Source organism: Phalacrocorax aristotelis, chromosome 1 (assembly GCF_949628215.1).
Source record: "Phalacrocorax aristotelis chromosome 1, bGulAri2.1, whole genome shotgun sequence".
Lineage (NCBI taxonomy): Eukaryota > Metazoa > Chordata > Aves > Suliformes > Phalacrocoracidae > Phalacrocorax > Phalacrocorax aristotelis.
This window is the reverse complement of record NC_134276.1, coordinates 216,759,519-216,771,649: the sequence shown is the minus strand read 5'-3', so window position 1 is coordinate 216,771,649 and position 12,131 is coordinate 216,759,519. Positions and strand designations below refer to the sequence as shown.

At 46.8% G+C, this 12,131-nt stretch overlaps 1 protein-coding gene across 1 annotated transcript in view; it reads right to left on the bottom strand.

Annotated features, from left to right (window-relative positions):
- EXOC4 (exocyst complex component 4) overlaps window positions 1-12,131 on the bottom strand; it is a 426,451-nt gene that overhangs the window by 81,670 nt on the left and 332,650 nt on the right. The gene's annotated exons all lie outside the window — the stretch shown is intronic.

Genomic DNA, 12,131 nt, shown 5'->3' with positions numbered 1-12,131 from the left:
CCCCAAGCAGTGTATTATTACAATCACAGGAACAACAGTGCAAATCTGCAAACTGAAAACGCTGCTCCACATCCTACAGGTGAGCAACTCTGCACAGCCTGCAGAAGGAGGTACCGTAAGACCTGAAAAAGTCTGAGCTTTAGAGAGTCCCGTATGAATTTTGGAATTTCTGAGGCACCCCAAGGTGACTTGCCGCAGTTTGCATTTATAACATTGCCCACTGCATTTAATTTGGTCGCTACGAACAAGACAGAAGGAAGTTTATCAAAGTCCCAGATTGATATAAATCGAATTAATATCAGGCTCGGTAGAGTGAAGGGTTATTCCTGAGCTATGCACAAAGACAAAGAAGGAAACTGAAGCATTTGGGAGCCCTGGTTCATTTGAGAAATTCTAGACTCAGATTACATGGGGGGACCCCAGGGACTTCGAGAAAGCTGCATCAGGGCTGAATTTAGCCCTTTCTCTGTGTTAATCAGGACGTGAAGGGGAGTTAGTGACTCAGTTGTTGGCAGAGCAAAATCTCATCAAACCCCAAATCATCCTCTCTGCCACATCCCCACAAGCCCAACTTCCGCCTCTCTATTGATTTCCAGATTAAAGCACGGCAGCATCGCTCTGATCCATAATCCTGCTCCTCCAGAGCAACCCTGGAGTGACAGGAATTGATTCTGCTCCGCTACCTGTCCCCGATTTGGTAAAAACGCACCTGCAAACCTCATCCTCATTCAGCGCACACGTGACCCCTTAGCATGTGGGGGTTTCAGTGAAGAATTAGTCACCGCCTGTGCTGTTCCTGATACATCCTTAGCTCGCAACTGTACTTAGAGGAAAAAAGAAAACTTCTCTTTGGTTGCTCTTGTATCTTATTAAGCTTGCTCTTAAGCAAATCACAGGAATTAACCGCTCTTTCATATTGTAATTAGCAGCAATTTGGGATTATTTTGTCCAAACAAAAATGTAGTCTGGCATAGCTGCCTCTGAGATGCTCTTGTTTACGCTGCTTCTCCTGTTAATACAAGTATCTGTGTCTTAATAAATATTCAGTCCCACCCTGGGCTTGATGCACACGGAGGAGAACAACCCACCCTAAAGGCCTTGCGACCCGGAGCCATCGCAAGCAAATGAAGCAGACAACTGTGCAGAGTCTGCAGCAGCCACCGATGCTGTTTTCATACCGACGGGCTCAGAGGTGCGAGCACGGCTCATTAGCTGCACAATTCAGGTGTCGCCCAGGCTCTTCCCTATCCCTGCTCGGCTTCTGGCAGGGATAAGAATCCACCCAAATGCCACTAAAATGGGAGAGTGATCTTGCACCTTTCCCTTGAGAGTAAACTCAAAACCGCGTATGTTGCACTGGTAAACGTGGAGGGACAATTAGTAATTTGGGGAAATTAGACCCATTAGACCCACTGGGATAAAGGTAGGGCATAATCACACCTTCTTTGCATTTGGGCTGGTGAAGGAGCTGCTGTCCTTCAACCTTCAAGCACCAACAACCACAGTCAGTGCAAGGGGGTCAAGCAGCAGTGCTTCACTTTGCGCCTAGATGGCTTAGAGGTGCTCCATGGCCAGCGTTTGTCTGTCAGCAGAAGAAAAAGCGACTCCCCAACCTGCTGACGTGAGCCACGAGAACATCTCGGACTGCACAAATGGAAAAGTTGCTGTGCAGCTTCAGTCCAAATCCAAGTCTCCTGATCCTTAAGGGTGAGGCATTAAAGTTAGCATGTATAGATAGGGAATAAAAAAATAAAATCCTTCCTAACTCATGTAGCAAGATGGAAGACGAAAACAATCCCTCTCCTCTTTGCACGGATAATCATACTTTTCATTTTCCACTGGTATTTCACTGAGAGGTTGGTGGGATTTTCAGCAGACTCGTGATCTCTCTTACCTTACCAGGGGAAGGATCTGCCCTTCTGGGCGTCCTTGTGTGACAGCAAACTTCATGGCCTGGACACGCTACCCCACGAAGAGGACTCAAACCTGGTCTTGATCTGCCCCATTTGTATTTCTTTATGTAACTCAACATTTGAGTAAACAACTTAAAAACCCAAAGGTTTTATGTTAAAAGGAGAGGTATTGCTGGTTCCTACGTAGTTTCTCCCACGTACTTTCTCCTTTTTACAACAACATTAAAATCACAGCTAAGCTCCTGCCAATATCTTGAATTTAGAATAAGATCTTTTGATTTAAAGAAATACAAAGCTGCTTGCATGATTTAAAAAAATAAAAGAACGAAAAAAGGCGATTACCATATGAAAGAACACAGCCCCAGATACGAAATGGCTATTTTCCTGTAACATTTTAACCTTTTCCAAAGCAATCCTGACACATCTGCATGTGTCTCTGGGGATGCCGTGTATGAGGATGCATCAGGCCGCGTTAATACCGCTGGATTCGTTAGCCGGGCCAGTGCAGGATCTTCTGAAACTCCGTGCGAGAAAATGAAAGGCAGCGCACGTATTATCAGAGTTACAATCCAGTTGCCTCTAACCCATCTGGATTCATTAACAGCAAATGGATATGATCAAAGCATAATTTTATGGCAAGACACTTCAATGAAGTCTTTTAAAAAAACCGACACTAACAAGGAAACTCATCTGCAGAACAATATTCATCTCCTCGCACCTGAAAACACTGCGTGGTGCTGAATCCTAACATCACGCCGAGGGTATGATTCATTACTCCTACAGCACATCGGGGTGAAGGTTTTAAAAGAGTCTTAAGGCTACTAAAAATAACAAGAAGTTCCTTCTTACGACCTCCTGTCCATTAGCTACTTTCGAGGTAACAGGATAAAGCAGAGCAGCACCACTCGTTATTAACACTGTGGGTTTTATCTTTAATGTATTTGCAAACATTTATCATCACTCCTTGATGTGCTCCTTATTCTCAGTCGTGCTGAAGCTTCAGACAACGTAAAGCAGCTCCAGGGCAGGCATAATTTATGGTCGATCGTAGGGCTTCCACCAGCCCAGACGGGGAATAAGCAGACCCAGCGGTATTATCCCACTAATCCGCTTGTGATTATTGTCTCGTGTGACCCCACCTAAGTTTTTAAAATGACTCAACTCCTCTAAAGCAAGAGGGCACTTGATGTAAAACAATGCAGCTGGAGGGAAGTTTTCAAGGGTCCCTTAAAATGCAGTTTCAGTACAATAATGCTGGTTTCTCAACGACTCCCCAACGTGCAGAAGTTGTTCAAAACAACAAGTCAAGCCTACACAAACCTTCCGGTCCCTCACTCTGTTTTCTCTAACCTCGTGGCGAGGAGCACTTAATGGAACAATCTCCACCCTGAATATCTTTTTTTGCAGAAATCACAGCTTGTCCCACGCCCGTTCCCTTGGTTCCTTCTTCTTGGGGGAAGAAAGTAAAGATGGGAACGTACCTGTGCAGGGATGTCTTCACCACGCGATAGGCTCTTGAAAACACAGCACATGGAGGAAGAGACCTTGGCACTGGAAAGGTTGTAGATTATTAGTATATTGTTGCCCATCACTTAAAAATCTCCTCAAGATGCCTTGGCAGAGGAAGGCACCAGATGAGTGCAGGATGTGGTTGCCTTAAAGGGAAAAATAAAGCCTAATTTAATTTTTAAGCTGGAGTAAAGCTGACACCCCATGATTTAAGGAGCACTATATGGAGCACAGCTGTAATTAAAGGCAGGACAGGAGAGATGACAGGTTTCCAAACCTCTTCAAGCTCAGTGCTGACACACAGCTCCGAGTTTGGGATGGTTTCCAAAGGACACTGGCAGTTACGTCTCACACTGACTCCTTGACGTGCAACATTTATTCATACGTTTTCTTGTTGTTTTGGTTTTTTTTTTTTTTTTTAATTACAGCTTCTCAGCTGCCCCCAAAACCATTAAATTAGCAGCATCTTCCTTTCCAAAGCATTATGCATCCTCCTTTTCCAGCAGCGAGGAGGTGTATTCAGCAGAGGGCTCCAAAGACCCATGCTGGGGGTACTACTCTTCAAGGAAGAGCTGCAAATCCATAAATCACCTTGTCAGAGGAGGAAGCCTTCGCCTGCCCCAGCAGGAACGCACCATACATACAGATTTGTTCTGCTCGATGCAGCCTCACCTGTCGTGGGCGCCGTGTGCCGTGCCATCACCCATTACAGTGACGAACTTCCCGATGAATTGCTCCGGCTCCTCCCGTGGAGGTGGGGTGCAGAGTTGGTAGCTGCACTTGGAAACTGGGTAGTTGTGGTTTAGGAGACTGTGGAGCATCTCCTTTCCTGCTGGGAAGGCTGGTGTTGCTTTCTTGTAGTACCTGTGGGTATATGGTTGATTCCTCACTCTGAGATGAGCCGCAGAAATTAACTTGTGGAGGTTTCTGGCAGGTTGGGGTAGATGCAACAAAGCTGATGGGTATGCAGAGAAAGCGGCTCCGGGTCCGTCTGAATGCCGGCAAAGCATGGCGTGATCTCCCGGCACCTCGCTGTTGGGCTCAAGCATCTCACGAGGCCATAAGCCAGGGTCCTGGCGGGATGCTCTGGCTCAGGAGCTCCAGTGCAGCCCCGGTGCCATCCTTGCCCCACGACGTGCGATGGAGAAAGCCACACACCAGGAAAGTCCCCCTCTTTAACCAAGACCCAAGGGGAACCGCATCCATTGGGCTGGGTGCCCAATGCAAGTGTTCAAATAACAGAGAAGGTTGAGGCCAAATGCTTCCACCAGTCCCAGGGCACCTGGGATGTTGTTAGATTTTTTTTCTGTCTTTCTGCTCAGTGGTTCCATGTCATCTGCTTCATCCGCTTCCAGGTGGAAGCTGCTTGGCCTGAGGCTGATCAGCGTTTTCCTCGGCACAGCGATGCCCGCGGGAGTGCAAAGGGGATGGAAACTTTGGAAACCCAGCTCACCATCGCTGCACTTGCGTATCATACCAACATAAATGCCACCAGCTGCAATTAAGTGTTTCCAGCACATAATGGGGTTGCGGAGAGAGAGGACTGAGCTCGGTGTGCTCTTAGCTATTGGCCTGGCAGGCATAAATCTGCATAAAAATGTGCAATTTCCCAAATACCATATAGGATGCAGGGTTTAGGATCTAGAATCCAGGGTTAATTTTATTACGACATTATCCAGTACTTAAAGGACAGCTACAAAGGACACCTACAGAGAGGTGGTAGAGTCACCATCCCTGGAGGTACTTAAAAGACTCTTAGATGCGGCACTTCAGGGCATGGTTTAGGAGGCCTGGGAGTGTTGGGTTGATGGTTGGACTTGATGATCCAAGAGGTCTTTTCCAACCTTAATGATTCTATGATTTGATGATTCTTCACAAGAAGCCACATGGAGAAGACAAAGGTCAATGGGTACAAGTTGCACCAGGTTTCATCTTGATGTAAGAAAAAGAGTTTTTACAGTGGGAACAGCCAGTCACTGGCACAACCTTCCCAGGCATGTGGTAGAGTCCCCTTTGCTGGAGGGCTTCAAGATGTGACTGGAGAGGGCGATGGATAATCTCATCTCAGCTCCCTTTCCCACAAGAGGTTGGATGAGATTATCAGTTCAGGTCCCTTCCAACCTGGGTTCACAGAATCCCAGAATCCCAGGTTGGAAGGGACCTCGGGGATCATCTAGTCCAACCTTTCTGGAAGAGCAGAGTCTAAACAAGATGGCCCAGCACCCTGTCCATTCGACTCTTGAAGGTGTCCAACGTGGCCGAGCCAACCCCTTCCCTGGGGAGATTATTCCAATGGTGACTGTCCTCACTGTGAAAAATTTCCCTCTGGTGTCCAATCGGAATCTCCCCAAGAGCAACTTGTGTCCATCCACCCTTGTCCTCTCCATGGGACTCCGTGTAAAAAGGGAGTCTCCATCTTCTTTGTAGCTACCCCTTAAGTACTGGTACATGGGGATGATCTCCCCTCTGAGCCTCCTTTTCTCAAGGCTGAACAAACCCAGCTCTCCCAGCCTATCCTCATATGGCAGCTTCCCAGTCCTCTGATCATCTTGGTGGCCCTTCTCTGGGCCCCTTCCAGCCCGTCCACATCCTTTTTGTACAGTGGGGACCAGAACTGCACACAGCGCTCCAGGTGTGGCCTGACAAGCGCTGAGTAGAGCGGGATGATGACTTCTTTATCTCTGCTGGTGATGCCCTTTTTGATGCAACCCAGCATCCCGTTGGCCTTCTTGGCCGCAGCAGCCACTGTTCGCTCATGTTGAGCTTTCTGCCCACCAGGACCCCCAGGTCCCTTCCCACAGAGCTGCTCTCCAGCCAGGCAGATCCCAGCCTGTGCTGCACTCCCGGATTATGTTTTCCCAGGTGCAAGACCTTACACTTCTCCTTGTTGAACTTCATAAGGTTCTTGTTGGCCCACTCCTCCAGCCTATCCAGATCTCCCTGCAGAGCAGCTCTCCCTTCTGGAGTGTCTACTTCCCCACTCAACTTGGTGTCATCAGCAAACTTTGTCAGGCTACACTTGATGCCGTTATCCAGATCACTTATAAAGATGTTGAATAACATTGGGCCCAATATCGATCCCTGGGGGACTCCACTTGTGACAGGTTGCCAGTTTGAAGAAGAGCTATTTACCACGACCCTTTGGGTGCAGCCTGTCAGCCAGTTCCCCGCCCACTGCACAGACCACTTGTCTAGGCCATAACACATCAATTTCTCCAGGAGGAGACTAGGGGGACCGTATCAAAGGCCTTGGAGAAGGTTGTTCTATTCTATGATTCTATGATTCATTAATATTATGATTAATTTTTCTAGAACATTTACAGAGACTAACGGCGTTTCAGCAGCTGCGGGAGCTTCGCCAAAATCACACCCAAGGCAATCAGCTCTAAAATAGAAACTCATCCTGCCTGAGCTGCCTCCCCAGCCCATGCCCCCAGCTGCCATCCTGCCTCCCGCTGCGCTCTGACCCACGATGCTCCGCAGCATTAGGCTGCCAGTTGCAATTTGGTTATTCTGCTGTCAATTAATAATGGTTTGTTACTCGGCAGGCGGGTGAAACAGAGCTCTGCGGCTATCTCCCAGCATGTGCCTTGCTCTAGCCACGCTCTGCTTTACTAGTTGAGCTGCTTAAATACCTGGACAGGCTTTTGTGAGCTGATAAACATCAAGCGCTGTCAGCACCTTGAAGGGCAATGGGAGATGGAGATGAAAAACACAAATGTATTTATTCCCTTTGCCCAAATTCCAGCAGTTTAACAAATATCTTGCGAGGCCACTGAAATAACTATCCTCTCATCTCATTAGATGACATTAATTGTTAGCAGAGCAGAGTTAGAGATGGAAATCATTCAAAACTGAAATCCAGGAGCTGGGGACCCAGTTTTCCCTGAATATTGCTATAAGCTCGCTGCTTAAGCCTACTTGGTGTCTGAAAAACAGCCAACATAAACCCTGTGGCCGGGGGAGCGGCCAGGGGCCGGGCAGGAGAGCTGGGTCCATCATTGCCATGCAGAGTCAATCTGCACCCCTATTTCAGTAGACCAGTACTGTGGTTACCCCCACTAAAGTAGAAAAAAACCCCAACCCTGAACCACCTAATTTTTCTTTTTTTAGCTAACAGAGGAAAGAGGATAGTCTAAATCACCTGTTTTACTGACTAGCGGTTATTTCACACTGAGCGATAAGGGGGCTTTTCAATTTTTTTTCTTCTGTGGTATATCCAGGGTTTACAAAGGGCTGGAGTTTTTAGTATGTATCAATTCAAATACGTGTTTAAATGCAAAAACTCTTTTTACAGTCTCAAAATCTGATAGCTTGCTTTTCTCGTACAGCGTATTCCTCAGCAAAATTCATTATTCCCGTATCAGTTCTGCAGAATCCTGCCCGTTACTATGGTTATAGTACATCCTACTACAACTCTGCTGCTCAAATGCTCCTAACTCTGAGGGATTTTTTTCTTTTTTAAACTAAAACTCTGCCTGTTTCACTGCAGGTGAGCTTTTTCTTTTTATGGGCTTTATTCAGAGAGGTCCTGAGCGCCTTCACCCCCACAGATGTGAGCAGGCACCCAGGATACGCTGTGTTTCTCTCTCACCTTTAAATGTGATGCTGCAGCAGCTAAATGAGTGCACAAACAAGGTCCTGGATAGCTCTTATTTACCTGGCACTGTGTGATCCAGAGAACACTTGCTCCAGTGAACTAGAATATTGGTGAAGACCAAAATGTATATATTTTTTTTTTAAATGGAGAACATGTACCATAAAATCTGCTGATTATTGTATTACCTTTGACCATGCAGAACCGTTTTCTTCCTCTAAACGTGACACTCATTATTTAGGATCTCACAGAGTCCATGATTTGACCACACGAGCGTTTATTATACACAAAGCTGGCATTAACTGCAGCCAAACCTGCGCAATTCGTCCCAACTGTTTAAAGCACAAAAAGAGGACTGTGCCGTGAGTATTTTCAAACTACGCTCGGTGACGATTTAAAAAAAAACACAGGGAAATGGTTCTCATCGGCTCTGCAATTTGAACAAAAGACTGCGCAGTCGAAAAGCACACGTGCCTTTTCTGCAGTACGTGAGGCCAAATCCCACAGGCGGAGAAGGCTGGAGAGGAGGCACAAGGACTGCAGGTATTGCTGGAGGGCATTTTTCATCATATTATTCATCCAAGTTTGAGATATAGGCTTTTGCTCCAGATTGCGCTTCACAGCAAGGAGGAGCTTTCTTAGAAAGATTTCCCCAAATTTCTGATTAAAACAGGTCCCTTCTTACGGCATCACAGGTCAGAATGGGCCGACATCTACCTTCAAGCTTCCTCACGCCATGTAGGACATGGACTTAACACCCGGCTTGCAATTCAGCTCTTCTTCACTACCCTTAGTGACCGCTGTAGCCCGATGCTCACTCACGTATGAGGCCACAGCTCACTTGCCCCACCAGAAACCAGTTTTGCCACCGTCAAGACAGAGCGACGTGACTAGATAACTACATATGAAAAGCTTTTTCCAGTGAGAAATGCTCCTGCTCAGCTGCCTGCTCTGCATAGCCAAATGAACTAGACTTGATAGTTATCATGACACGTCTATTCAGACATTTGCATAGAAAAAGGAAAAAAAAACCCTTTACTTTTTGACCTCCTGAATGCCTGTGACATCAGAATATTTTTCAAGCTCCTTATTTATTTTATTAAAGCCTTCTAAGCCAGCCGTAACGAGATCCGGCGGGTAGGAGCTGCAAGCTGGATCGTACAAGAGCAGAAAGAAGATACGTGTTTGTTAACAGTGAGGGTAATTAACCGCGCGAACAGATTGCGACTGCGTGGGCTGGCTTCTCCATCTCTGCAAGGCTCTAACTCAAGCGCGGGTGATTTTCTGAAAGATAAGCTACATTCAAACTGGAGTTACGGACTTGACGCAGAAATAACTGGGTGAACTTCTATGGCTGATTATACTGGAGGTGAGACGCGTTTATTCTGATTTTGAGCTCACATACAACCCGTGGCAAAAGATGCCCAAGGTATGCTTAAAAACAACTAGCAAAACAAACCCACCTTGCCATCCCAGAACCTCTGACATAGAAATATCTATAAGCAGTGGCATCTTCTCCTCCAGAACTAGCGATGCAAATCTGTCCCCCCAAAAAGACGCCATAACCATTCAAGTCTCCCCAATTCCCCACAAAATGGGAATTGTCAGCACATCAGCTCTTAGCCAGTGCCCAGCAGCATGCCCAAAAACGGGATCGGATTCAGCGGGTCCATCCTGCCAGAGACGGACCGTCAGCAGAAGCCACCGAGCATCCCCTGCCAAGGTGGTTCGCACCTCCCAAAACACGCTGCTGTAAATCACAGCCAGGGGACTAGAAGTACCTGCTTGAGGAGATGCCTTTCGATAGTCTCCAAACAAACATGCGTCCCCGATTCCAAGCAGGCTGCTAACTCAGCACTGGTTCAAGCTTAAAAAGCAGGACATGGAAAAGTTAACACTTGGATAAGGATTTTCCTCCATTTAGTCCCTTTGCACATGTGCAGTGCAGGAGAGGAGCAGGGGAGGAAAAATTAGGTTGCACACAGGGGAAAGTTCGTGACAGTCCAATCTTCCAGCCTTCAGATTACTCTCCCATCAGAGGCACTGGCACTTGAGATGTTTAAATCTGCACTGAATGATACAGTAGTAACTGCATAATAAGGAATACTGCTGCCTTGGCAGGGAGATGGACTGGATAACTTAATAGGTCTTTTGTATCTCTCACTTCTCTGATCCTGCTGAGTTCTGTAGCTATTATTAAAGGCATTTTTTAAGGTATTTTAATTTACTTCTCTAAATGGATTTCCATTCATTCTCTCTCACCAAGTGAATGTTGTCAGGGACATTAGCAGCATGATAAAATAGCTGTAGCTTCATGCTGGTTTTAATGTGTTACATACACAAGAAAAGTCATTAGCTCTTACCCTTTAATATACCCTCTTTACTGCTGCATAACTGTTTATCACTCAAAAGTGCCAGGCACAGGCCACGCTCTTCCTTTATTAATCAATATACATTTGTGCAAGGCTGCAATGAAAAGGAATAACATCCAGTTATTTCAAGCACGGTTTGTACTGCAGGAGCTGAAAAGCTCGTCCCTGACATTTTCAGCCCCCCTGAATATTCCCAGAAGTGGCTCTTCTTAGGATTTTACACAACTCTCCCAATTACAGGTAAACTCACAGCAAGGCGATGATTTATTTCCCATGTACTGAGTGGCAGGTTTCTTTCTCCTTTGTAATATCTGCTCTAGAACATCATTAGTAGCTGCAACACGACACAAATGGAACGTGGACCATGAAATTAATGATGCTTAGAAGCTGGCCATCAATTCCGGAAGCAGAGCAAACCTCGTTTTTTAATAAATGTTTTCATACGGCTAGCCCAGTTCGGAGAATAAGACCCATATGGATTGTCTTTATGAATACTCTGCATGCTCCGAGCTCTATTTTCTTCAGTCTTGGAGCGCCAGCATTTAAAGCATACTCACTTATTAAAAATTTCTAGCTAGAGAGAGGGCATACGCATGCCCCACGTGGGTATGCTTATATATGGGCATATATAGGCATATATGAGATGCTCCTGGAGAGACACAGCGACCACAACAAGAGCAGCTGGCTGATGCACAAACAAAAGCAGTTGGAAATAATAGATGGAGAAGGGCTTAGCAGGACTGAGCCCCTAAAAGAAGACGGTACTGTGCCTCTGGATGTTTGGTGTCCATGTGGACACCGATGCAAAGACTGTAACTATGATATAAATTCACCAAGAATTAATGAAAATGCAAAAGATCACTAGAAACAAACCGGCCAAATAAATACATGAACCGCGTGTAAAGGCTTACCAGTTAACCCAGGCTGAGCTCAAAGAGCTAACCCCAGGTGAGCTTCTGGAATCAGAAAGAGGCCATTTCACCGGAATTACAAGACCGTTTGTCAAATTTTAGACAAGTGTCTGAAAGCCTCATTTGTAGGGCTGAATGACAAGGTGGAGTGAGAAGACCGACATCACTAGTGGGTTTCCAGAAGGTAACACCCAATGTAGGGTGAACCCTGAAAGACGGGGGCCCCTCAAATCTCACCGCAGAGCGCTGCAGTTCGCATTTCTGTCCCACTCTTCATTAACTCAACTACAATTACTGTGACTGAGGACCCTCTATTTTCCAAAGCAATCCTTGGGAAACATGAGGAGAGTGCAAAGGTCCTACAGGAAGGTCCAGCTAGCGACATGCAATGGGTTCGATTCCTACTGAGACATCCAAAAGTATATTAAAATTGGTAGTTAAATTTACTGTATTGTTGTGCTGGTGTTGGCTGAGAAGGGGTTAATTCTCCTCACTGTGGGGGTCAGCTACCTTTCCAGCTTCCCGCGCTCTGCCGCGTGGCGAGGGGGGGGCTGGGAGGGGCAGGGCCATGGTGGGGGCAGCTGACCCCGACTGGCCAATGGCAGGTTCATTCCATACCATGTGACACCATGACCAGTATATTGAGGGCGGGCAGTGGCAGCGGGGAGGCGGCGCGGCGTCGGGTCGGCGGGCGGCGAGCGGCTGCGGCGCGGGTGGTTTGTTTCGGCGGTTCGTTCCCCCTCTCCCCTCCCTTCCCCCTCCCCCGGGGCTTTGCGCTTCTCGTTGTTCTCCTTTACGTTGCATTTCTACTGTTGTTTCTTTTAATTTT